The sequence below is a fragment of the Myodes glareolus genome, chromosome 24 (assembly GCF_982192425.1).
Source record: "Myodes glareolus chromosome 24, mMyoGla1.1, whole genome shotgun sequence".
NCBI lineage: Eukaryota > Metazoa > Chordata > Mammalia > Rodentia > Cricetidae > Myodes > Myodes glareolus.
In genome coordinates, this window is record NC_142049.1 from 36,109,492 (window position 1) to 36,129,697 (window position 20,206).

At 48.8% G+C, this 20,206-nt stretch overlaps 3 long non-coding RNA genes and 12 other non-coding genes across 17 annotated transcripts in view; all 15 read right to left on the minus strand.

Annotated features, from left to right (window-relative positions):
- Positions 1 to 1,692, minus strand: part of LOC125400634 (uncharacterized) — a 97,314-nt gene extending 95,622 nt beyond the window's left edge. For both annotated transcript variants that reach the window (XR_015736404.1, XR_015736405.1), the window contains exons 1-2: positions 1,660 to 1,692; positions 275 to 388 (exon numbers count right to left, since the gene is read on the minus strand). This is a non-coding gene — a long non-coding RNA (uncharacterized LOC125400634). The remainder of the gene's footprint in view (positions 1 to 274; positions 389 to 1,659) is intronic.
- LOC148117993 (small nucleolar RNA SNORD115) lies at positions 137 to 219 on the minus strand. The gene has a single exon (XR_015736590.1). It is a non-coding gene; the product is annotated as a small nucleolar RNA SNORD115 (small nucleolar RNA).
- A 254-nt stretch (positions 1,693 to 1,946) lies between the features above and the next one.
- On the minus strand, positions 1,947 to 2,029 carry LOC148117994 (small nucleolar RNA SNORD115). Its single transcript, XR_015736591.1, has one exon. It is a non-coding gene; the product is annotated as a small nucleolar RNA SNORD115 (small nucleolar RNA).
- Positions 2,030 to 2,089: 60 nt separating this feature from the next.
- LOC148117995 (uncharacterized) lies at positions 2,090 to 9,292 on the minus strand. 2 transcript variants are annotated; one of them, XR_015736290.1, is made up of 8 exons: positions 8,848 to 8,896; positions 7,488 to 7,601; positions 7,064 to 7,111; positions 5,681 to 5,794; positions 5,256 to 5,303; positions 3,895 to 4,008; positions 3,470 to 3,517; positions 2,090 to 2,198 (listed from the first exon to the last, which is right to left on the minus strand). It is a non-coding gene; the product is annotated as an uncharacterized LOC148117995 (long non-coding RNA). The 2 variants fall into 2 exon arrangements; XR_015736291.1 differs by lacking the exons at positions 7,488 to 7,601; positions 8,848 to 8,896 and adding an exon at positions 9,273 to 9,292.
- On the minus strand, positions 3,757 to 3,839 carry LOC148117996 (small nucleolar RNA SNORD115). Its single transcript, XR_015736592.1, has one exon. It is a non-coding gene; the product is annotated as a small nucleolar RNA SNORD115 (small nucleolar RNA).
- On the minus strand, positions 5,543 to 5,625 carry LOC148117997 (small nucleolar RNA SNORD115). Its single transcript, XR_015736593.1, has one exon. It is a non-coding gene; the product is annotated as a small nucleolar RNA SNORD115 (small nucleolar RNA).
- On the minus strand, positions 7,351 to 7,432 carry LOC148117998 (small nucleolar RNA SNORD115). Its single transcript, XR_015736588.1, has one exon. It is a non-coding gene; the product is annotated as a small nucleolar RNA SNORD115 (small nucleolar RNA).
- LOC148117999 (small nucleolar RNA SNORD115) lies at positions 9,135 to 9,217 on the minus strand. Its single transcript, XR_015736594.1, has one exon. It is a non-coding gene; the product is annotated as a small nucleolar RNA SNORD115 (small nucleolar RNA).
- Positions 9,293 to 10,967: 1,675 nt separating the features above from the next.
- Positions 10,968 to 11,051, minus strand: LOC148118000 (small nucleolar RNA SNORD115). Its single transcript, XR_015736607.1, has one exon. It is a non-coding gene; the product is annotated as a small nucleolar RNA SNORD115 (small nucleolar RNA).
- A 1,749-nt stretch (positions 11,052 to 12,800) lies between these two features.
- On the minus strand, positions 12,801 to 12,883 carry LOC148118001 (small nucleolar RNA SNORD115). Its single transcript, XR_015736589.1, has one exon. It is a non-coding gene; the product is annotated as a small nucleolar RNA SNORD115 (small nucleolar RNA).
- A 1,725-nt stretch (positions 12,884 to 14,608) lies between these two features.
- LOC148118002 (small nucleolar RNA SNORD115) lies at positions 14,609 to 14,691 on the minus strand. The gene has a single exon (XR_015736595.1). It is a non-coding gene; the product is annotated as a small nucleolar RNA SNORD115 (small nucleolar RNA).
- A 1,749-nt stretch (positions 14,692 to 16,440) lies between these two features.
- Positions 16,441 to 16,523, minus strand: LOC148118003 (small nucleolar RNA SNORD115). Its single transcript, XR_015736597.1, has one exon. It is a non-coding gene; the product is annotated as a small nucleolar RNA SNORD115 (small nucleolar RNA).
- A 61-nt stretch (positions 16,524 to 16,584) lies between these two features.
- Positions 16,585 to 18,489, minus strand: LOC148118004 (uncharacterized). Its single transcript, XR_015736406.1, has 3 exons — positions 18,413 to 18,489; positions 17,988 to 18,035; positions 16,585 to 16,694 (listed from the first exon to the last, which is right to left on the minus strand). It is a non-coding gene; the product is annotated as an uncharacterized LOC148118004 (long non-coding RNA).
- LOC148118005 (small nucleolar RNA SNORD115) lies at positions 18,275 to 18,357 on the minus strand. The gene has a single exon (XR_015736598.1). It is a non-coding gene; the product is annotated as a small nucleolar RNA SNORD115 (small nucleolar RNA).
- A 1,591-nt stretch (positions 18,490 to 20,080) lies between the features above and the next one.
- LOC148118006 (small nucleolar RNA SNORD115) lies at positions 20,081 to 20,163 on the minus strand. The gene has a single exon (XR_015736599.1). It is a non-coding gene; the product is annotated as a small nucleolar RNA SNORD115 (small nucleolar RNA).
- Positions 20,164 to 20,206: the final 43 nt, after the last annotated feature.

Sequence of the window (20,206 nt, forward strand, 5' to 3'; positions counted from 1 at the left end):
TGCTCTCCTAAAGTCGTGCACCTGGACCTCTTAGAGGTCCCCAATGGGGCAAGACGCCATGGGGAGTTTGGCCTTCACCCTGGCCTAAACAGGCTCCAGATAGACCAGGCCCCTCATTGCGCCCGTTCTTTTGTCTGGGCCTCAGCGTAATCCTATTGAGCATGATTTTTTTTTATGTCATCATCTCTCTTCGTGACCTTGGTTTGTCATCATTGACCCAGTTCTCGAGAGAGCAAAGCCCCATGTGGAGTTGAGACAAAGCAACACTGCTTACCAGTGCTGCTAAAAGCGTCCAGGAAGTATGTCTTGACATTATTTGCACTGGTTCAGCCCGAGAGATCCCTTTCTTTAATTTGATCAGAAGTCCTTCTGTTCTTCTTAACGGCCCCTTTGGGAAATAAAAATCAACTTGTTGTCCTACAGGGCCATCCTTGGACTTGGCCTTGAGGACCAGGAGATGTCTGCTGGTGCTGACCCTGGCCTGTAAGCATGATGTCATTGAGGATGATGATTTCGGCACATTGCATATCAATGATCAATGTCAAGACGTGGAGCACGAACCCTGAGTGATGGGCCCATGTTCTCCCCGCCCAAGCAACGTTCAGTCATTCAGGAGCATCCTCTTCCCGCCAACTGCTCTGATGGTTAGCATTAGACAGCCGCCGATTGTCAAGTCAATAGGCAGGGCTATGACACCTCTGCATCTTGCAGGGCTTAGACCTGGCCTCACCTTGACATGCTGCATGACACGTGTCACATTCAATTCTGCCTACCACTGTCAACACACTAATGAAGAAAGAATCCATTCTCTTAAGGTTGTTAGGGCCCCACCAGTGACTGTGCCTGGCCTAGCCTGCTCTGTGTCTCTGGGGATACAGCTAGTCCTAGAATTTGCTAGGCAAAACAAAGTCTTTCCGAAATTTCGTCTATGCATGAGGCTGATAGGCTCTGCCTCTGCTGTGTGCTAGGAACTTCTTCTACATGAAGAAGTAACTTCCTGCCTGGAGCACCATGAGGACACCACCTGTCCTTCGAGAGGCTCCAGAATTGTCTCCCATACTGTCTTGCTGGAAAGGTAGGTCTAGTTCACAGAATCAGAGGGGTCGGAGATAAGTTTGAGGATGCCTAGATGCCAGTTTGATATTCGAGTTATCCATGATTCCAATTAGCACTGGAAGGGAATTGTAGACCCCTAGGGTGTCCTGGACCCACAAAATGGCCATTCATCACGGAAGTCCATTTTTGAAGGTATTAGCTCTGAAAGATACGGCCAGAGCCGATGAGAATGTCTTTCGCTGATGGTCCCATTCAGGACTATCAGCCCTAATGAAGACTTATTCGGCCCAAAAGTAAACTTCCAGTTTTTCTCTAGTTTTCCTCAGAACTGTAGAAGTACCCAGCATTATGACTCCTCCCTGTGACCTAATGAGGCCCTTGATCTGTATCTCATGACACGATGTTTGGAATTTCCCAAGGTTGTCCATTGGGAAATCTGTTCTGTAAACATAGGCCTAAGGGGGTTCACATGGCAGGAATAAAGCCTGAGGCTGGATTCTGGGCTTCTAACTTGAGCATCATCATTAGCGTATCAGGGATATGAAGAGGTGAAGGAACAGGGCCTGGAGAGAACCAGGCAGATGGACCCATCTTTCCACTTACCCGAAGAGAGGTGTGGTGTCCAGCTATGCAAGAAGGCATCCCAGGTCACTGAAAGGCAGAAGAGAAGATGGGAACATGAGCAGGGTTTTGGCCACAGGGACTCGCTCAAGAGCAGTGTTTGACAGGAGGTGCCATTTGAGGGAGCACTCAGTGCTCTCCTAAAGTCGTGCACCTGGACCTCTTAGAGGTCCCCAATGGGGCAAGACGCCATGGGGAGTTTGGCCTTCACCCTGGCCTAAACAGGCTCCAGATAGACCAGGCCCCTCATTGCGCCCGTTCTTTTGTCTGGGCCTCAGCGTAATCCTATTGAGCATGATTTTTTTTTATGTCATCATCTCTCTTCGTGACCTTGGTTTGTCATCATTGACCCAGTTCTCGAGAGAGCAAAGCCCCATGTGGAGTTGAGACAAAGCAACACTGCTTACCAGTGCTGCTAAAAGCGTCCAGGAAGTATGTCTTGACATTATTTGCACTGGTTCAGCCCGAGAGATCCCTTTCTTTAATTTGATCAGAAGTCCTTCTGTTCTTCTTAACGGCCCCTTTGGGAAATAAAAATCAACTTGTTGTCCTACAGGGCCATCCTTGGACTTGGCCTTGAGGACCAGGAGATGTCTGCTGGTGCTGACCCTGGCCTGTAAGCATGATGTCATTGAGGATGATGATTTCGGCACGTTGCATATCAATGATCAATGGCAAGACGTGGAGCGCGAACCCTGAGTGATGGGCCCATGTTCACCCCGCCCAAGCAATGTTCAGTCATTCAGGAGCATCCTCTTCCCGCCAACTGCTCTGATGGTTAGCATTAGACAGCCGCCGATTGTCAAGTCAATAGGCAGGGCTATGACACCTCTGCATCTTGCAGGGCTTAGACCTGGCCTCACCTTGACATGCTGCATGACACGTGTCACATTCAATTCTGCCTACCATTGTCAACACACTAATGAAGAAAGAATCCATTCTCTTAAGGTTGTTAGGGCCCCACCAGTGACTGTGCCTGGCCTAGCCTGCTCTGTGTCTCTGGGGATACAGCTAGTCCTAGAATTTGCTAGGCAAAACAAAGTCTTTCCGAAATTTCGTCTATGCATGAGGCTGATAGGCTCTGCCTCTGCTGTGTGCTAGGAACTTCTTCTACATGAAGAAGTAACTTCCTGCCTGGAGCACCATGAGGACACCACCTGTCCTTCGAGAGGCTCCAGAATTGTCTCCCATACTGTCTTGCTGGAAAGGTAGGTCTAGTTCACAGAATCAGAGGGGTCGGAGATAAGTTTGAGGATGCCTAGATGCCAGTTTGATATTCGAGTTATCCATGATTCCAATTAGCACTGGAAGGGAATTGTAGACCCCTAGGGTGTCCTGGACCCACAAAATGGCCATTCATCCCGGAAGTCCATTTTTGAAGGTATTAGCTCTGAAAGATACGGCCAGAGCCGATGAGAATGTCTTTCGCTGATGGTCCCATTCAGGACTATCAGCCCTAATGAAGACTTATTCGGCCCAAAAGTAAACTTCCAGTTTTTCTCTAGTTTTCCTCAGAACTGTAGAAGTACCCAGCATTATGACTCCTCCCTGTGACCTAATGAGGCCCTTGATCTGTATCTCATGACACGATGTTTGGAATTTCCCAAGGTTGTCCATTGGGAAATCTGTTCTGTAAACATAGGCCTAAGGGGGTTCACATGGCAGGAATAAAGCCTGAGGCTGGATCCTGGGCTTCTAATTTGAGCATCATCATTAGCGTATCAGGGATATGAAGAGGTGAAGGAACAGGGCCTGGAGAGATCCAGGCAGATGGACCCATCTTTCCACTTACCCGAAGAGAGGTGTGGTGTCCAGCTATGCAAGATGGCATCCCAGGTCACTGAAAGGCAGAAGAGAAGATGGGAGCATGAGTAGGGTTTTGGCCACAGGGACTCGCTCAAGAGCAGTGTTTGACAGGAGGTGCCATTTGAGGGAGCACTCAGTGCTCTCCTAAAGTCGTGCACCTGGACCTCTTAGAGGTCCCCAATGGGGCAAGACGCCATGGGGAGTTTGGCCTTCACCCTGGCCTAAACAGGCTCCAGATAGACCAGGCCCCTCATTGCGCCCGTTCTTTTGTCTGGGCCTCAGCGTAATCCTATTGAGCATGATTTTTTTTTATGTCATCATCTCTCTTCGTGACCTTGGTTTGTCATCATTGACCCAGTTCTCGAGAGAGCAAAGCCCCATGTGGAGTTGAGACAAAGCAACACTGCTTACCAGTGCTGCTAAAAGCGTCCAGGAAGTATGTCTTGACATTATTTGCACTGGTTCAGCCCGAGAGATCCCTTTCTTTAATTTGATCAGAAGTCCTTCTGTTCTTCTTAACGGCCCCTTTGGGAAATAAAAATCAACTTGTTGTCCTACAGGGCCATCCTTGGACTTGGCCTTGAGGACCCTGGCCTCTAAGCATGATGTCATTGAGGATGATGATTTCGGCACGTTGCATATCAATGATCAATGGCAAGACGTGGAGCGCGAACCCTGAGTGATGGGCCCATGTTCACCCCGCCCAAGCAACGTTCAGTCATTCAGGAGCATCCTCTTCCCGCCAACTGCTCTGATGGTTAGCATTAGACAGCCGCCGATTGTCAAGTCAATAGGCAGGGCTATGACACCTCTGCATCTTGCAGGGCTTAGTCCTGGCCTCACCTTGACATGCTACATGACACGTGTCACATTCAATTCTGCCTACCACTGTCAACACACTAATGAAGAAAGAATCCATTCTCTTAAGGTTGTTAGGGCCCCACCAGTGACTGTGCCTGGCCTAGCCTGCTCTGTGTCTCTGGGGATACAGCTAGTCCTAGAATTTGCTAGGCAAAACAAAGTCTTTCCGAAATTTCGTCTATGCATGAGGCTGATAGGCTCTGCCTCTGCTGTGTGCTAGGATCTTCTTCTACATGAAGAAGTAACTTCCTGCCTGGAGCACCATGAGGACACCACCTGTCCTTCGAGAGGCTCCAGAATTGTCTCCCATACTGTCTTGCTGGAAAGGTAGGTCTAGTTCACAGAATCAGAGGGGTCGGAGATAAGTTTGAGGATGCCTAGATGCCAGTTTGATATTCGAGTTATCCATGATTCCAATTAGCACTGGAAGGGAATTGTAGACCCCTAGGGTGTCCTGGACCCACAAAATGGCCATTCATCCCGGAAGTCCATTTTTGAAGGTATTAGCTCTGAAAGATACGGCCAGAGCCGATGAGAATGTCTTTCGCTGATGGTCCCATTCAGGACTATCAGCCCTAATGAAGACTTATTCGGCCCAAAAGTAAACTTCCAGTTTTTCTCTAGTTTTCCTCAGAACTGTAGAAGTACCCAGCATTATGACTCCTCCCTGTGACCTAATGAGGCCCTTGATCTGTATCTCATGACACGATGTTTGGAATTTCCCAAGGTTGTCCATTGGGAAATCTGTTCTGTAAACATAGGCCTAAGGGGGTTCACATGGCAGGAATAAAGCCTGAGGCTGGATCCTGGGCTTCTAATTTGAGCATCATCATTAGCGTATCAGGGATATGAAGAGGTGAAGGAACAGGGCCTGGAGAGATCCAGGCAGATGGACCCATCTTTCCACTTACCCGAAGAGAGGTGTGGTGTCCAGCTATGCAAGATGGCATCCCAGGTCACTGAAAGGCAGAAGAGAAGATGGGAACATGAGCAGGGTTTTGGCCACAGGGACTCGCTCAAGAGCAGTGTTTGACAGGAGGTGCCATTTGAGGGAGCACTCAGTGCTCTCCTAAAGTCGTGCACCTGGACCTCTTAGAGGTCCCCAATGGGGCAAGACGCCATGGGGAGTTTGGCCTTCACCCTGGCCTAAACAGGCTCCAGATAGACCAGGCCCCTCATTGCGCCCGTTCTTTTGTCTGGGCCTCAGCGTAATCCTATTGAGCATGATTTTTTTTTATGTCATCATCTCTCTTCGTGACCTTGGTTTGTCATCATTGACCCAGTTCTCGAGAGAGCAAAGCCCCATGTGGAGTTGAGACAAAGCAACACTGCTTACCAGTGCTGCTAAAAGCGTCCAGGAAGTATGTCTTGACATTATTTGCACTGGTTCAGCCCGAGAGATCCCTTTCTTTAATTTGATCAGAAGTCCTTCTGTTCTTCTTAACGGCCCCTTTGGGAAATAAAAATCAACTTGTTGTCCTACAGGGCCATCCTTGGACTTGGCCTTGAGGACCCTGGCCTCTAAGCATGATGTCATTGAGGATGATGATTTCGGCACGTTGCATATCAATGATCAATGGCAAGACGTGGAGCGCGAACCCTGAGTGATGGGCCCATGTTCACCCCGCCCAAGCAACGTTCAGTCATTCAGGAGCATCCTCTTCCCGCCAACTGCTCTGATGGTTAGCATTAGACAGCCGCCGATTGTCAAGTCAATAGGCAGGGCTATGACACTTCTGCATCTTGCCTTTCCATCATCGAGTCTAGTAAGGGCTTATACCTGGCCTCATCTTGACATGCTACATGACACGTGTCACATTCAATTCTGCCTACCACTGTCAACACACTAATGAAGAAAGAATCCATTCTCTTAAGGTTGTTAGGGCCCCACCAGTGACTGTGCCTGGCCTAGCCTGCTCTGTGTCTCTGGGGATACAGCTAGTCCTAGAATTTGCTAGGCAAAACAAAGTCTTTCCGAAATTTCGTCTATGCATGAGGCTGATAGGCTCTGCCTCTGCTGTGTGCTAGGATCTTCTTCTACATGAAGAAGTAACTTCCTGCCTGGAGCACCATGAGGACACCACCTGTCCTTCGAGAGGCTCCAGAATTGTCTCCCATACTGTCTTGCTGGAAAGGTAGGTCTAGTTCACAGAATCAGAGGGGTCGGAGATAAGTTTGAGGATGCCTAGATGCCAGTTTGATATTCGAGTTATCCATGATTCCAATTAGCACTGGAAGGGAATTGTAGACCCCTAGGGTGTCCTGGACCCACAAAATGGCCATTCATCCCGGAAGTCCATTTTTGAAGGTATTAGCTCTGAAAGATACGGCCAGAGCCGATGAGAATGTCTTTCGCTGATGGTCCCATTCAGGCCTATCAGCCCTAATGAAGACTTATTCGGCCCAAAAGTAAACTTCCAGTTTTTCTCTAGTTTTCCTCAGAACTGTAGAAGTACCCAGCATTATGACTCCTCCCTGTGACCTAATGAGGCCCTTGATCTGTATCTCATGACACGATGTTTGGAATTTTGCAAGGTTGTCCATTGGGAAATCTGTTCTGTAAACATAGGCCTAAGGGGGTTCACATGGCAGGAATAAAGCCTGAGGCTGGATCCTGGGCTTCTAACTTGAGCATTATCATTAGCGTTTCAGGGATATGAAGAGGTGAAGGAACAGGGCCTGGAGAGATCCAGGCAGATGGACCCATCTTTCCACTTACCCGAAGAGAGGTGTGGTGTCCAGCTATGCAAGATGGCATCCCAGGTCACTGAAAGGCAGAAGAGAAGATGGGAACATGAGCAGGGTTTTGGCCACAGGGACTCGCTCAAGAGCAGTGTTTGACAGGAGGTGCCATTTGAGGGAGCACTCAGTGCTCTCCTAAAGTCGTGCACCTGGACCTCTTAGAGGTCCCCAATGGGGCAAGACGCCATGGGGAGTTTGGCCTTCACCCTGGCCTAAACAGGCTCCAGATAGACCAGGCCCCTCATTGCGCCCGTTCTTTTGTCTGGGCCTCAGCGTAATCCTATTGAGCATGATTTTTTTTATGTCATCATCTCTCTTCGTGACGTTGGTTTGTCATCATTGACCCAGTTCTCGAGAGAGCAAAGCCCCATGTGGAGTTGAGACAAAGCAACACTGCTTACCAGTGCTGCTAAAAGCGTCCAGGAAGTATGTCTTGACATTATTTGCACTGGTTCAGCCCGAGAGATCCCTTTCTTTAATTTGATCAGAAGTCCTTCTGTTCTTCTTAACGGCCCCTTTGGGAAATAAAAAACAACTTGTTGTCCTACAGGGCCATCCTTGGACTTGGCCTTGAGGACCCTGGCCTCTAAGCATGATGTCATTGAGGATGATGATTTCGGCACGTTGCATATCAATGATCAATGGCAAGACGTGGAGCGCGAACCCTGAGTGATGGGCCCATGTTCACCCCGCCCAAGCAACGTTCAGTCATTCAGGAGCATCCTCTTCCCGCCAACTGCTCTGATGGTTAGCATTAGACAGCCGCCGATTGTCAAGTCAATAGGCAGGGCTATGACACCTCTGCATCTTGCAGGGCTTAGTCCTGGCCTCACCTTGACATGCTGCATGACACGTGTCACATTCAATTCTGCCTACCACTGTCAACACACTAATGAAGAAAGAATCCATTCTCTTAAGGTTGTTAGGGCCCCACCAGTGACTGTGCCTGGCCTAGCCTGCTCTGTGTCTCTGGGGATTCAGCTAGTCCTAGAATTTGCTAGGCAAAACAAAGTCTTTCCGAAATTTCGTCTATGCATGAGGCTGATAGGCTCTGCCTCTGCTGTGTGCTAGGAACTTCTTCTACATGAAGAAGTAACTTCTTGCCTGGAGCACCATGAGGACACCACCTGTCCTTCGAGAGGCTCCAGAATTGTCTCCCATACTGTCTTGCTGGAAAGGTAGGTCTAGTTCACAGAATCAGAGGGTTCGGAGATAAGTTTGAGGATGCCTAGATGCCAGTTTGATATTCGAGTTATCCATGATTCCAATTAGCACTGGAAGGGAATTGTAGACCCCTAGGGTGTCCTGGACCCACAAAATGGACATTCATCCCGGAAGTCCATTTTTGAAGGTATTAGCTCTGAAAGATACGGCCAGAGCCGATGAGAATGTCTTTTGCTGATGGTCCCATTCAGGATTATCAGCCCTAATGAAGACTTATTCGGCCCAAAAGTAAACTTCCAGTTTTTCTCTAGTTTTCCTCAGAACTGTAGAAGTACCCAGCATTATGACTCCTCCCTGTGACCTAATGAGGCCCTTGATCTGTATCTCATGACACGATGTTTGGAATTTTGCAAGGTTGTCCATTGGGAAATCTGTTCTGTAAACATAGGCCTAAGGGGGTTCACATGGCAGGAATAAAGCCTGAGGCTGGATCCTGGGCTTCTAACTTGAGCATCATCATTAGCGTATCACGTTATGAGGAGGTGAAGGAACAGGGCCTGGAGAGATCCAGGCAGATGGACCCATCTTTCCACTTACCCGAAGAGAGGTGTGGTGTCCAGCTAGGCAAGATGGCATCCCAGGTCACTGAAAGGCAGAAGAGAAGATGGGAACATGAGCAGGGTTTTGGCCACAGGGACTCGCTCAAGAGCAGTGTTTGACAGGAGGTGCCATTTGAGGGAGCACTCAGTGCTCTCCTAAAGTCGTGCACCTGGACCTCTTAGAGGTCCCCAATGGGGCAAGACGCCATGGTGAGTTTGGCCTTCACACTGGCCTAAACGGGCTCCAGATAGACCAGGCCCCTCATTGCGCCCGTTCTTTTGTCTGGGCCTCAGCGTAATCCTATTGAGCATGATTTTTTTTTATGTCATCATCTCTCTTCGTGACCTTGGTTTGTCATCATTGACCCAGTTCTCGAGAGAGCAAAGCCCCATGTGGAGTTGAGACAAAGCAACACTGCTTACCAGTGCTGCCAAAAGCGTCCAGGAAGTATGTCTTGACATTATTTGAACTTTGGTCCAGCCCGAGAGACCCCTTTCTTTAATTTGATCAGAAGTCCTTCTGTTCTTCTTAACGGCCCCTTTGGGAAATAAAAAACAACTTGTTGTCCTACAGGGCCATCCTTGGACTTGGCCTTGAGGACCAGGAGATGTCTGCGGGTGCTGACCCTGGCCTGTAAGCATGATGTCATTGAGGATGATGATTTCGGCACGTTGCATATCAATGATCAATGGCAAGACGTGGAGCGCGAACCCTGAGTGATGGGCCCATGTTCACCCCGCCCAAGCAACGTTCAGTCATTCAGGAGCATCCTCTTCCCGCCAACTGCTCTGATGGTTAGCATTAGACAGCCGCCGATTGTCAAGTCAATAGGCAGGGCTATGACACCTCTGCATCTTGCCTTTCCATCATCGAGTCTAGTAACGGCTTATACCTGGCCTCATCTTGACATGCTACATGACACGTGTCACATTCAATTCTGCCTACCACTGTCAACACACTAATGAAGAAAGAATCCATTCTCTTAAGGTTGTTAGGGCCCCACCAGTGACTGTGCCTGGCCTAGCCTGCTCTGTGTCTCTGGGGATACAGCTAGTCCTAGAATTTGCTAGGCAAAACAAAGTCTTTCCGAAATTTCGTCTATGCATGAGGCTGATAGGCTCTGCCTCTGCTGTGTGCTAGGATCTTCTTCTACATGAAGAAGTAACTTCCTGCCTGGAGCACCATGAGGACACCACCTGTCCTCGAGAGGCTCCAGAATTGTCTCCCATACTGTCTTGCTGGAAAGGTAGGTCTAGTTCACAGAATCAGAGGGGTCGGAGATAAGTTTGAGGATGCCTAGATGCCAGTTTGATATTCGAGTTATCCATGATTCCAATTAGCACTGGAAGGGAATTGTAGACCCCTAGGGTGTCCTGGACCCACAAAATGGCCATTCATCCCGGAAGTCCATTTTTGAAGGTATTAGCTCTGAAAGATACGGCCAGAGCCGATGAGAATGTCTTTTGCTGATGGTCCCATTCAGGCCTATCAGCCCTAATGAAGACTTATTCGGCCCAAAAGTAAACTTCCAGTTTTTCTCTAGTTTTCCTCAGAACTGTAGAAGTACCCAACATTATGACTCCTCCCTGTGACCTAATGAGGCCCTTGATCTGTATCTCATGACACGATGTTTGGAATTTCCCAAGGTTGTCCATTGGGAAATCTGTTCTGTAAACATAGGCCTAAGGGGGTTCACATGGCAGGAATAAAGCCTGAGGCTGGATCCTGGGCTTCTAATTTGAGCATCATCATTAGCGTATCAGGGATATGAAGAGGTGAAGGAACAGGGCCTGGAGAGATCCAGGCAGATGGACCCATCTTTCCACTTACCCGAAGAGAGGTGTGGTGTCCAGCTATGCAAGATGGCATCCCAGGTCACTGAAAGGCAGAAGAGAAGATGGGAACATGAGCAGGGTTTTGGCCACAGGGACTCGCTCAAGAGCAGTGTTTGACAGGAGGTGCCATTTGAGGGAGCACTCAGTGCTCTCCTAAAGTCGTGCACCTGGACCTCTTAGAGGTCCCCAATGGGGCAAGACGCCATGGGGAGTTTGGCCTTCACACTGGCCTAAACGGGCTCCAGATAGACCAGGCCCCTCATTGCGCCCGTTCTTTTGTCTGGGCCTCAGCGTAATCCTATTGAGCATGATTTTTTTTTTATGTCATCATCTCTCTTCGTGACCTTGGTTTGTCATCATTGACCCAGTTCTCGAGAGAGCAAAGCCCCATGTGGAGTTGAGACAAAGCAACACTGCTTACCAGTGCTGCCAAAAGCGTCCAGGAAGTATGTCTTGACATTATTTGAACTTTGGTCCAGCCCGAGAGACCCCTTTCTTTAATTTGATCAGAAGTCCTTCTGTTCTTCTTAACGGCCCCTTTGGGAAATAAAAAACAACTTGTTGTCCTACAGGGCCATCCTTGGACTTGGCCATGAGGACCAGGAGATGTCTGCGGGTGCTGACCCTGGCCTGTAAGCATGATGTCATTGAGGATGATGATTTCGGCACGTTGCATATCAATGATCAATGGCAAGACGTGGAGCGCGAACCCTGAGTGATGGGCCCATGTTCACCCCGCCCAAGCAACGTTCAGTCATTCAGGAGCATCCTCTTCCCGCCAACTGCTCTGATGGTTAGCATTAGACAGCCGCCGATTGTCAAGTCAATAGGCAGGGCTATGACACCTCTGCATCTTGCCTTTCCATCATCGAGTCTAGTAACGGCTTATACCTGGCCTCATCTTGACATGCTACATGACACGTGTCACATTCAATTCTGCCTACCACTGTCAACACACTAATGAAGAAAGAATCCATTCTCTTAAGGTTGTTAGGGCCCCACCAGTGACTGTGCCTGGCCTAGCCTGCTCTGTGTCTCTGGGGATACAGCTAGTCCTAGAATTTGCTAGGCAAAACAAAGTCTTTCCGAAATTTCGTCTGTGCATGAGGCTGATAGGCTCTGCCTCTGCTGTGTGCTAGGATCTTCTTCTACATGAAGAAGTAACTTCCTGCCTGGAGCACCATGAGGACACCACCTGTCCTCGAGAGGCTCCAGAATTGTCTCCCATACTGTCTTGCTGGAAAGGTAGGTCTAGTTCACAGAATCAGAGGGGTCGGAGATAAGTTTGAGGATGCCTAGATGCCAGTTTGATATTCGAGTTATCCATGATTCCAATTAGCACTGGAAGGGAATTGTAGACCCCTAGGGTGTCCTGGACCCACAAAATGGCCATTCATCCCGGAAGTCCATTTTTGAAGGTATTAGCTCTGAAAGATACGGCCAGAGCCGATGAGAATGTCTTTTGCTGATGGTCCCATTCAGGCCTATCAGCCCTAATGAAGACTTATTCGGCCCAAAAGTAAACTTCCAGTTTTTCTCTAGTTTTCCTCATAACTGTAGAAGTACCCAACATTATGACTCCTCCCTGTGACCTAATGAGGCCGTTGATCGGTATCTCATGACACGATGTTTGGAATTTCCCAAGGTTGTCCATTGGGAAATCTGTTCTGTAAACATAGGCCTAAGGGGGTTCACATGGCAGGAATAAAGCCTGAGGCTGGATCCTGGGCTTCTAATTTGAGCATCATCATTAGCGTATCACGTTATGAGTAGGTGAAGGAACAGGGCCTGGAGAGATCCAGGCAGATGGACCCATCTTTCTACTTACCCGAAGAGAGGTGTGGTGTCCAGCTAGGCAAGATGGCATCCCAGGTCACTGAAAGGCAGAAGAGAAGATGGGAACATGAGCAGGGTTTTGGCCACAGGGACTCGCTCAAGAGCAGTGTTTGACAGGAGGTGCCATTTGAGGGAGCACTCAGTGCTCTCCTAAAGTCGTGCACCTGGACCTCTTAGATGTCCCCAATGGGACAAGACGCCATGGGGAGTTTGGCCTTCACACTGGCCTAAACAGGCTCCAGATAGACCAGGCCCCTCATTGCGCTTGTTCTTTTGTCTGGGCCTCAGCGTAATCCTATTGAGCATGATTTTTTTTTATGTCATCATCTCTCTTCGGGACCTTGGTTTGTCATCATTGACCCAGTTCTCGAGAGAGCAAAGCCCCATGTGGAGTTGAGACAAAGCAACACTGCTTACCAGTGCTGCCAAAAGCGTCCAGGAAGTATGTCTTGACATTATTTGCACTTTGGTTCAGCCCGAGAGACCCCTTTCTTTAATTTGATCAGAAGTCCTTCTGTTCTTCTTAACGGCCCCTTTGGGAAATAAAAAACAACTTGTTGTCCTACAGGGCCATCCTTGGACTTGGCCTTGAGGACCCTGGCCTGTAAGCATGATGTCATTGAGGATGATGATTTCGGCACGTTGCATATCAATGATCAATGGCAAGACGTGGAGCGCGAACCCTGAGTGATGGGCCCATGTTCACCCCGCCCAAGCAACGTTCAGTCATTCAGGAGCATCCTCTTCCCGCCAACTGCTCTGATGGTTAGCATTAGACAGCCGCCGATTGTCAAGTCAATAGGCAGGGCTATGACACTTCTGCATCTTGCCTTTCCATCATCGAGTCTAGTAAGGGCTTATACCTGGCCTCATCTTGACATGCTACATGACACGTGTCACATTCAATTCTGCCTACCACTGTCAACACACTAATGAAGAAAGAATCCATTCTCTTAAGGTTGTTAGGGCCCCACCAGTGACTGTGCCTGGCCTAGCCTGCTCTGTGTCTCTGGGGATACAGCTAGTCCTAGAATTTGCTAGGCAAAACAAAGTCTTTCCGAAATTTCGTCTATGCATGAGGCTGATAGGCTCTGCCTCTGCTGTGTGCTAGGATCTTCTTCTACATGAAGAAGTAACTTCCTGCCTGGAGCACCATGAGGACACCACCTGTCCTCGAGAGGCTCCAGAATTGTCTCCCATACTGTCTTGCTGGAAAGGTAGGTCTAGTTCACAGAATCAGAGGGGTCGGAGATAAGTTTGAGGATGCCTAGATGCCAGTTTGATATTCGAGTTATCCATGATTCCAATTAGCACTGGAAGGGAATTGTAGACCCCTAGGGTGTCCTGGACCCACAAAATGGCCATTCATCCCGGAAGTCCATTTTTGAAGGTATTAGCTCTGAAAGATACGGCCAGAGCCGATGAGAATGTCTTTTGCTGATGGTCCCATTCAGGCCTATCAGCCCTAATGAAGACTTATTCGGCCCAAAAGTAAACTTCCAGTTTTTCTCTAGTTTTCCTCATAACTGTAGAAGTACCCAACATTATGACTCCTCCCTGTGACCTAATGAGGCCGTTGATCGGTATCTCATGACACGATGTTTGGAATTTCCCAAGGTTGTCCATTGGGAAATCTGTTCTGTAAACATAGGCCTAAGGGGGTTCACATGGCAGGAATAAAGCCTGAGGCTGGATCCTGGGCTTCTAATTTGAGCATCATCATTAGCGTATCACGTTATGAGTAGGTGAAGGAACAGGGCCTGGAGAGATCCAGGCAGATGGACCCATCTTTCTACTTACCCGAAGAGAGGTGTGGTGTCCAGCTAGGCAAGATGGCATCCCAGGTCACTGAAAGGCAGAAGAGAAGATGGGAACATGAGCAGGGTTTTGGCCACAGGGACTCGCTCAAGAGCAGTGTTTGACAGGAGGTGCCATTTGAGGGAGCACTCAGTGCTCTCCTAAAGTCGTGCACCTGGACCTCTTAGATGTCCCCAATGGGACAAGACGCCATGGGGAGTTTGGCCTTCACACTGGCCTAAACAGGCTCCAGATAGACCAGGCCCCTCATTGCGCTTGTTCTTTTGTCTGGGCCTCAGCGTAATCCTATTGAGCATGATTTTTTTTTATGTCATCATCTCTCTTCGTGACCTTGGTTTGTCATCATTGACCCAGTTCTCGAGAGAGCAAAGCCCCATGTGGAGTTGAGACAAAGCAACACTGCTTACCAGTGCTGCCAAAAGCGTCCAGGAAGTATGTCTTGACATTATTTGCACTTTGGTTCAGCCCGAGAGACCCCTTTGTTTAATTTGATCAGAAGTCCTTCTGTTCTTCTTAACGGCCCCTTTGGGAAATAAAAAACAACTTGTTGTCCTACAGGGCCATCCTTGGACTTGGCCATGAGGACCAGGAGATGTCTGCGGGTGCTGACCCTGGCCTGTAAGCATGATGTCATTGAGGATGATGATTTCGTCACGTTGCATATCAATGATCAATGGCAAGACGTGGAGCGCGAACCCTGAGTGATGGGCCCATGTTCACCCCGCCCAAGCAACGTTCAGTCATTCAGGAGCATCCTCTTCCCGCCAACTGCTCTGATGGTTAGCATTAGACAGCCGCCGATTGTCAAGTCAATAGGCAGGGCTATGACACCTCTGCATCTTGCCTTTCCATCATCGAGTCTAGTAAGGGCTTATACCTGGCCTCATCTTGACATGCTACATGACACGTGTCACATTCAATTCTGCCTACCACTGTCAACACACTAATGAAGAAAGAATCCATTCTCTTAAGGTTGTTAGGGCCCCACCAGTGACTGTGCCTGGCCTAGCCTGCTCTGTGTCTCTGGGGATACAGCTAGTCCTAGAATTTGCTAGGCAAAACAAAGTCTTTCCGAAATTTCGTCTATGCATGAGGCTGATAGGCTCTGCCTCTGCTGTGTGCTAGGATCTTCTTCTACATGAAGAAGTAACTTCCTGCCTGGAGCACCATGAGGACACCACCTGTCCTCGAGAGGCTCCAGAATTGTCTCCCATACTGTCTTGCTGGAAAGGTAGGTCTAGTTCACAGAATCAGAGGGGTCGGAGATAAGTTTGAGGATGCCTAGATGCCAGTTTGATATTCGAGTTATCCATGATTCCAATTAGCACTGGAAGGGAATTGTAGACCCCTAGGGTGTCCTGGACCCACAAAATGGCCATTCATCCCGGAAGTCCATTTTTGAAGGTATTAGCTCTGAAAGATACGGCCAGAGCCGATGAGAATGTCTTTTGCTGATGGTCCCATTCAGGCCTATCAGCCCTAATGAAGACTTATTCGGCCCAAAAGTAAACTTCCAGTTTTTCTCTAGTTTTCCTCATAACTGTAGAAGTACCCAACATTATGACTCCTCCCTGTGACCTAATGAGGCCGTTGATCGGTATCTCATGACACGATGTTTGGAATTTCCCAAGGTTGTCCATTGGGAAATCTGTTCTGTAAACATAGGCCTAAGGGGGTTCACATGGCAGGAATAAAGCCTGAGGCTGGATCCTGGGCTTCTAATTTGAGCATCATCATTAGCGTATCACGTTATGAGTAGGTGAAGGAACAGGGCCTGGAGAGATCCAGGCAGATGGACCCATCTTTCTACTTACCCGAAGAGAGGTGTGGTGTCCAGCTAGGCAAGATGGCATCCCAGGTCACTGAAAGGCAGAAGAGAAGATGGGAACATGAGCAGGGTTTTGGCCACAGGGACTCGCTCAAGAGCAGTGTTTGACAGGAGGTGCCATTTGAGGGAGCACTCAGTGCTCTCCTAAAGTCGTGCACCTGGACCTCTTAGATGTCCCCAATGGGACAAGACGCCATGGGGAGTTTGGCCTTCACACTGGCCTAAACAGGCTCCAGATAGACCAGGCCCCTCATTGCGCTTGTTCTTTTGTCTGGGCCTCAGCGTAATCCTATTGAGCATGATTTTTTTTTATGTCATCATCTCTCTTCGTGACCTTGGTTTGTCATCATTGACCCAGTTCTCGAGAGAGCAAAGCCCCATGTGGAGTTGAGACAAAGCAACACTGCTTACCAGTGCTGCCAAAAGCGTCCAGGAAGTATGTCTTGACATTATTTGCACTTTGGTTCAGCCCGAGAGACCCCTTTGTTTAATTTGATCAGAAGTCCTTCTGTTCTTCTTAACGGCCCCTTTGGGAAATAAAAAACAACTTGTTGTCCTACAGGGCCATCCTTGGACTTGGCCATGAGGACCAGGAGATGTCTGCGGGTGCTGACCCTGGCCTGTAAGCATGATGTCATTGAGGATGATGATTTCGTCACGTTGCATATCAATGATCAATGGCAAGACGTGGAGCGCGAACCCTGAGTGATGGGCCCATGTTCACCCCGCCCAAGCAACGTTCAGTCATTCAGGAGCATCCTCTTCCCGCCAACTGCTCTGATGGTTAGCATTAGACAGCCGCCGATTGTCAAGTCAATAGGCAGGGCTATGACACCTCTGCATCTTGCCTTTCCATCATCGAGTCTAGTAAGGGCTTATACCTGGCCTCATCTTGACATGCTACATGACACGTGTCACATTCAATTCTGCCTACCACTGTCAACACACTAATGAAGAAAGAATCCATTCTCTTAAGGTTGTTAGGGCCCCACCAGTGACTGTGCCTGGCCTAGCCTGCTCTGTGTCTCTGGGGATACAGCTAGTCCTAGAATTTGCTAGGCAAAACAAAGTCTTTCCGAAATTGCGTCTATGCATGAGGCTGATAGGCTCTGCCTCTGCTGTGTGCTAGGATCTTCTTCTACATGAAGAAGTAACTTCCTGCCTGGAGCACCATGAGGACACCACCTGTCCTTCGAGAGGCTCCAGAATTGTCTCCCATACTGTCTTGCTGGAAAGGTAGGTCTAGTTCACAGAATCAGAGGGGTCGGAGATAAGTTTGAGGATGCCTAGATGCCAGTTTGATATTCGAGTTATCCATGATTCCAATTAGCACTGGAAGGGAATTGTAGACCCCTAGGGTGTCCTGGACCCACAAAATGGCCATTCATCCCGGAAGTCCATTTTTGAAGGTATTAGCTCTGAAAGATACGGCCAGAGCCGATGAGAATGTCTTTTGCTGATGGTCCCATTCAGGCCTATCAGCCCTAATGAAGACTTATTCGGCCCAAAAGTAAACTTCCAGTTTTTCTCTAGTTTTCCTCAGAACTGTAGAAGTACCCAGCATTATGACTCCTCCCTGTGACCTAATGAGGCCATTGATCGGTATCTCATGACATGATGTTTGGAATTTCCCAAGGTTGTCCATTGGGAAATCTGTTCTGTAAACATAGGCCTAAGGGGGTTCACATGGCAGGAATAAAGCCTGAGGCTGGATCCTGGGCTTCTAATTTGAGCATCATCATTAGCGTATCAGGGATATGAAGAGGTGAAGGAAAAGGGCCTGGAGAGATCCAGGCAGATGGACCCATCTTTCCACTTACCCGAAGAGAGGTGTGGTGTCCAGCTATGCAAGATGGCATCCCAGGTCACTGAAAGGCAGAAGAGAAGATGGGAACATGAGCAGGGTTTTGGCCACAGGGACTCGCTCAAGAGCAGTGTTTGACAGGAGGAGCCATTTGAGGGAGCACTCAGTGCTCTCCTAAAGTCGTGCACCTGGACCTCTTAGAGGTCCCCAATGGGGCAAGACGCCATGGGGAGTTTGGCCTTCACCCTGGCCTAAACAGGCTCCAGATAGACCAGGCCCCTCATTGAGCCCGTTCTTTTGTCTGGGCCTCAGCGTAATCCTATTGAGCATGATTTTTTTTTATGTCATCATCTCTCTTCGTGACCTTGGTTTGTCATCATTGACCCAGTTCTCGAGAGAGCAAAGCCCCATGTGGAGTTGAGACAAAGCAACACTGCTTACCAGTGCTGCCAAAAGCGTCCAGGAAGTATGTCTTGACATTATTTGCACTTTGGTTCAGCCCGAGAGACCCCTTTCTTTTTTGATCAGAAGTCCTTCTGTTCTTCTTAACGGCCCCTTTGGGAAATAAAAGACAACTTGCTGTCCTACAGGGCCATCCTTGGACTTGGCCTTGAGGACCCTGGCCTGTAAGCATGATGTCATTGAGGATGATGATTTCGGCACGTTGCATATCAATGATCAATGGCAAGACGTGGAGCGCGAACCCTGAGTGATGGGCCCATGTTCACCCCGCCCAAGCAACGTTCAGTCATTCAGGAGCATCCTCTTCCCGCCAACTTCTCTGATGGTTAGCATTAGACAGCCGCTGATTGTCAAGTCAATAGGCAGGGCTATGACACTTCTGCATCTTGCCTTTCCATCATCGAGTCTAGTAAGGGCTTATACCTGGCCTCATCTTGACATGCTACATGACACGTGTCACATTCAATTCTGCCTACCACTGTCAACACACTAATGAAGAAAGAATCCATTCTCTTAAGGTTGTTAGGGCCCCACCAGTGACTGTGCCTGGCCTAGCCTGCTCTGTGTCTCTGGGGATACAGCTAGTCCTAGAATTTGCTAGGCAAAACAAAGTCTTTCCGAAATTTCGTCTATGCATGAGGCTGATAGGCTCTGCCTCTGCTGTATGCTAGGATCTTCTTCTACATGAAGAAGTAACTTCCTGCCTGGAGCACCATGAGGACACCACCTGTCCTCGAGAGGCTCCAGAATTGTCTCCCATACTGTCTTGCTGGAAAGGTAGGTCTAGTTCACAGAATCAGAGGGGTCGGAGATAAGTTTGAGGATGCCTAGATGCCAGTTTGATATTCGAGTTATCCATGATTCCAATTAGCACTGGAAGGGAATTGTAGACCCCTAGGGTGTCCTGGACCCACAAAATGGCCATTCATCCCGGAAGTTCATTTTTGAAGGTATTAGCTCTGAAAGATACGGCCAGAGCCGATGAGAATGTCTTTTGCTGATGGTCCCATTCAGGCCTATCAGCCCTAATGAAGACTTATTCGGCCCAAAAGTAAACTTCCAGTTTTTCTCTAGTTTTCCTCAGAACTGTAGAAGTACCCAACATTATGACTCCTCCCTGTGACCTAATGAGGCCCTTGATCGGTATCTCATGACACGATGTTTGGAATTTCCCAAGGTTGTCCATTGGGAAATCTGTTCTGTAAACATAGGCCTAAGGGGGTTCACATGGCAGGAATAAAGCCTGAGGCTGGATCCTGGGCTTCTAATTTGAGCATCATCATTAGCGTATCACGTTATGAGGAGGTGAAGGAACAGGGCCTGGAGAGATCCAGGCAGATGGACCCATCTTTCCACTTACCCGAAGAGAGGTGTGGTGTCCAGCTAGGCAAGATGGCATCCCAGGTCACTGAAAGGCAGAAGAGAAGATGGGAACATGAGCAGGGTTTTGGCCACAGGGACTCGCTCAAGAGCAGTGTTTGACAGGAGGTGCCATTTGAGGGAGCACTCAGTGCTCTCCTAAAGTCGTGCACCTGGACCTCTTAGAGGTCCCCAATGGGGCAAGATGCCATGGTGAGTTTGGCCTTCACACTGGCCTAAACGGGCTCCAGATAGACCAGGCCCCTCATTGCGCCCGTTCTTTTGTCTGGGCCTCAGCGTAATCCTATTGAGCATGATTTTTTTTTATGTCATCATCTCTCTTCGTGACCTTGGTTTGTCATCATTGACCCAGTTCTCGAGAGAGCAAAGCCCCATGTGGAGTTGAGACAAAGC